This window comes from Schistocerca serialis, unplaced genomic scaffold (genome assembly GCF_023864345.2).
Source record: "Schistocerca serialis cubense isolate TAMUIC-IGC-003099 unplaced genomic scaffold, iqSchSeri2.2 HiC_scaffold_754, whole genome shotgun sequence".
Taxonomy (NCBI): Eukaryota; Metazoa; Arthropoda; class Insecta; order Orthoptera; family Acrididae; genus Schistocerca; species Schistocerca serialis.
In genome coordinates this window covers 32,501-37,500 of record NW_026048358.1, presented here as the reverse complement: position 1 = coordinate 37,500, position 5,000 = coordinate 32,501, and the positions used below count along the sequence as shown (strand labels likewise).

The 5,000-nt window shown below is 52.3% G+C and overlaps 1 non-coding gene across 1 annotated transcript in view; it reads left to right on the top strand.

The window, feature by feature from the left end:
- Window positions 1–3,295: 3,295 nt before the first annotated feature.
- Window positions 3,296–5,000, top strand: part of LOC126450826 (small subunit ribosomal RNA) — a 1,910-nt gene continuing 205 nt past the window's right edge. The window contains exon 1 of the ribosomal RNA XR_007584465.1: window positions 3,296–5,000. This exon is cut by the window's right edge and continues 205 nt beyond it. This is a non-coding gene — a ribosomal RNA (small subunit ribosomal RNA).

Below are 5,000 nucleotides of genomic sequence, written 5' to 3'. Positions count from 1 at the left end.
GACAATCCACACTATCATAACCAGACCGGGAGGTCCACTCACAAAACAGAATATCCCACCCTTCCGACAACCACCATTGCTCAGCTAAGCCACCAACACCCACACACGTCCTACACAGGGGTACACCCAACATCACAATACTGCCTCCTGTCACAGCACACAAACAATCGGCAGGAATGAAAGACACAGGTCTGCCACAAGCATGGAATCAGAGCGCCGCCTGTCATGAGCCAAAGGTGCATCCTGACGTGGCAAATCAGATGATGCCGCAGGCATCCACTTACTATAATCACAATCAACAAACCGGCCGCCGCCGCCGCCGCCCCCCCCCCCCCCCCCCCCCCCCCCCAATACACCTTTCCTTACAACAATGTGTACCTTAACCTAACCCATATTGCGCCTTAACCTAACCCATATTGCGCCTTAACCTAACCCATATTGCGCCTTAACCTAACCCATATTGCGCCTTAACCTAACCCATATTGCGCCTTAACCTAACCCATATTGCGCCTTAACCTAACCCATATTGCGCCTTAACCTAACCCATATTGCGCCTTAACCTAACCCCATATTGCGCCTTAACCTAACCCATATTGCGCCTTAACCTAACCCATATTGCGCCTTAACCTAACCCATATTGCGCCCTTAACCTAACCCATATTGCGCCTTAACCTAACCATATTGCGCCTTAACCTAACCCATATTGCGCCTTAACCTAACCTATATTGTCCTTACCTAACCCATATTGTCGCTTAACCTAACCTATATTGCGCCTTAACCTAACCCATATTGCGCCTTAACCTAACCCATATTGTCCCTTAACCTAACCCATATTGTCCCTTAACCTAACCTATATTGTCCTTAACCTAACCTATATTGTCCCTTAACCTAACCATATTGTCCGCTTAACCTAACCTATATTGTCCCTTAACCTAACCTATATTGTCCCTTAACCTAACCTATATGGTCCCTTAACCTAACCTATATTGTCCCTTAACCTAACCTATATTGTCCCTTAACCTAACCTATATTGTCCCTTAACCTAACCTATATTGTCCCTTAACCTAACCCATATTGTCCCTTAACCTAACCGATATTGTCCCTTAACCTAACCTATATTGTCCCTTAACCTAACCTATATTGTCCTTAACCTAACCTATATTGTCCCTTAACCTAACCTATATTGTCCCTTAACCCTAACCTATATTGTCCCTTAACCTAACCTATATTGTCCCTTAACCTAACCTATATTGTCCTTAACCTAACCCTATATTGTCCCTTAACCTAACCTATATTGTCCCTTAACCTAACCTATATTGTCCCTTACCTAACCTATATTGTCCCTTAACCTAACTCTATATTGTCCCTTAACCTAACCCATATTGTCCCTTAACCTAACCCATATTGTCCCTTAACCTAACCCATATTGTCCCTTAACCTAACCCATATTGTCCCTTAACCTAACCTATATTGTCCTTAACCTAACCCATATTGTCCCTTAACCTAACCCATATTGTACCGTAACCTAACCTATATTGTACCTTAACCTAACCTATATTGTACCTTAACCCAACACACGTTGGGCCTTAACCTGCTCTGTAATTGTCATACGACGCGTTAAATTAGTGTAGTGTTGCCTAACTGCAACCCCCGCAATATAGTTTGCTACTCGCACTGCCCGGTCCCCAGAGTATCGTTCATGTTAAACCACCTTGCAGCTATACACTGTAATGCGGATGGCAGCAGGACGTACATGCTCAATGCCCTTCGCAGTTGTTCATTGGCATTCGCATTGGCGAAGCACAGCCTACGTTGTGGTACGGCTTGTGTCAACTGTCCGCTGATGTTGTACGTCCAAATCACACACTGTACTGCACATTGGTCCTCATGTACTGAATGATACATCGTGGTACATGTGTGACCGTACCACGACTGCGCCCAACAACGGCGAACCATACGGTCCAAATATTGTGCCACTCAGCTACGTGTCGTCTCCTATAAGAGCTGGATTGAAGTATGGTATGCCGTGGATGGCGATCAGCATGAGCCGTCTGTTGATGTAGTGGCGCGTGTTGTCAGACGTAGTCGTCTCTTCTCACACACCGTGATAGCATGGTGCACTGCGTTCCACATCTGCGACATGCGACAGAGGCCGGTTGACAGTCGTTCGCGCAATGGACATCGCATACGTACGGGGGCCACCTTCCACGTGTTCGCGAAGCGTGCACATGTTGTTGCGTGTATGTGGGCAGACATAGTGTGTCGTGACACCCTGACACAGGCATGCAACAATCGTTGAATTTGCAAATGGCGATGGACGTCTACGTTTGCTGGTGACGTTACGCAAATGAAGAACTGGTAAACCGTTGTGGTGCGGTTGTTCTCGCTAGAGGTGAATCAGTGATGGCGACGATCGGTTGAGCTACCAACCGGTTGTTTCAGCGATACCCACCATGCCCACGAACGTGAATGGCATGTGGGTGTGAAGCGATACGCGGCGGTGGCTGGGTGGGACCGTCCCCGGCCGGTGAGGGGGGGGCCTCCCGGCGTGCTGGCCGCGCGGTGCGTGGGCGCACGCGCTACAGCCGGCTGGTGGGGGCCGGCCAGTGGCAGGGCGCGCCGGCCGACGGAGGCGGCAGGCGCGCAGCTGCGCGCCGGCGCACCCTGCACGCGGCGCCGTGCGGCCAAAGTAGGTCCTCGCGGGCCCGGTGCGAAGCGCGGTGGACATCTGCAGTGTGCTGGTCCGATTGAGGACTGTGTGCGCTGAGGATGCGCCGCCGCCCGGCGCTCGGCGCCGCGACGCCGTCTGCTGCTCGGTCGCCTCTGCGGTTCTCGCAGGTGGATTGTATCGCAGCTGTGCGGACGTGTTGGCGCGTGCGCTGTGCTGGGAGAGTTCGCTTCGGCACCCAAGTGGGGCTTTTGTCCTTCTGTGGCGCTGGCGTTGGAGCTGCCGGCCACCGTAGGTGGCGCGTGTTGTCTCCCGCCGGCAATGCCACGACAGCACGCTCCCGGGCCTCTGTCGGCAGCGGCAAGCTCAGTTGGGAGCACGGGTGGTCGCACTAAAGCGTCTACTCGCCAACTCCGGGCGATTGCGCCTCTCTCGAACCCGACCAAGTACTTAGGACGGCGCTGCGCGCCGCCGGGGACCTGAGAGGGTTTCGAGGTGTATTGTGCAGGGGAGGCTCAGCCTCCTCCTGTTTGCAGAATAATTGAGCGGACGCTTGCGTGTTCGCGCGGTGCCCCCCCCCGGGACACACTCCCGGGCGGCCGGCTGCTCAGCTCTAGTTGACGCAGCTCCCTGGTTGATCCTGCCAGTAGTCATATGCTTGTCTCAAAGATTAAGCCATGCATGTCTCAGTACAAGCCGCATTAAGGTGAAACCGCGAATGGCTCATTAAATCAGTTATGGTTCCTTAGATCGTACCCACGTTACTTGGATAACTGTGGTAATTCTAGAGCTAATACATGCAAACAGAGTCCCGACCAGAGATGGAAGGGACGCTTTTATTAGATCAAAACCAATCGGTCGGCTCGTCCGGTCCGTTTGCCTTGGTGACTCTGAATAACTTTGGGCTGATCGCACGGTCCTCGTACCGGCGACGCATCTTTCAAATGTCTGCCTTATCAACTGTCGATGGTAGGTTCTGCGCCTACCATGGTTGTAACGGGTAACGGGGAATCAGGGTTCGATTCCGGAGAGGGAGCCTGAGAAACGGCTACCACATCCAAGGAAGGCAGCAGGCGCGCAAATTACCCACTCCCGGCACGGGGAGGTAGTGACGAAAAATAACGATACGGGACTCATCCGAGGCCCCGTAATCGGAATGAGTACACTTTAAATCCTTTAACGAGTATCTATTGGAGGGCAAGTCTGGTGCCAGCAGCCGCGGTAATTCCAGCTCCAATAGCGTATATTAAAGTTGTTGCGGTTAAAAAGCTCGTAGTTGGATTTGTGTCCCACGCTGTTGGTTCACCGCCCGTCGGTGTTTAACTGGCATGTATCGTGGGACGTCCTGCCGGTGGGGCGAGCTGAAGGCGTGCGACGCGCCTCGTGCGTGCTCGTGCGTCCCGAGGCGGACCCCGTTGCAATCCTACCAGGGTGCTCTTGAGTGAGTGTCTCGGTGGGCCGGCACGTTTACTTTGAACAAATTAGAGTGCTTAAAGCAGGCAAGCCCGCCTGAATACTGTGTGCATGGAATAATGGAATAGGACCTCGGTTCTATTTTGTTGGTTTTCGGAACCCGAGGTAATGATTAATAGGGACAGGCGGGGGCATTCGTATTGCGACGTTAGAGGTGAAATTCTTGGATCGTCGCAAGACGAACAGAAGCGAAAGCATTTGCCAAGTATGTTTTCATTAATCAAGAACGAAAGTTAGAGGTTCGAAGGCGATCAGATACCGCCCTAGTTCTAACCATAAACGATGCCAGCCAGCGATCCGCCGCAGTTCCTCCGATGACTCGGCGGGCAGCCTCCGGGAAACCAAAGCTTTTGGGTTCCGGGGGAAGTATGGTTGCAAAGCTGAAACTTAAAGGAATTGACGGAAGGGCACCACCAGGAGTGGAGCCTGCGGCTTAATTTGACTCAACACGGGAAACCTCACCAGGCCCGGACACCGGAAGGATTGACAGATTGATAGCTCTTTCTTGATTCGGTGGGTGGTGGTGCATGGCCGTTCTTAGTTGGTGGAGCGATTTGTCTGGTTAATTCCGATAACGAACGAGACTCTAGCCTGCTAACTAGTCGCGTGACATCCTTCGTGCTGTCAGCGATTACTTTTCTTCTTAGAGGGACAGGCGGCTTCTAGCCGCACGAGATTGAGCAATAACAGGTCTGTGATGCCCTTAGATGTTCTGGGCCGCACGCGCGCTACACTGAAGGAATCAGCGTGTCTTCCTAGGCCGAAAGGTCGGGGTAACCCGCTGAACCTCCTTCGTGCTAGGGATTGGGGCTTGCAATTGTTCCCCATGAACGAGGAATTCCCAGTAAGCGCGAGTCAT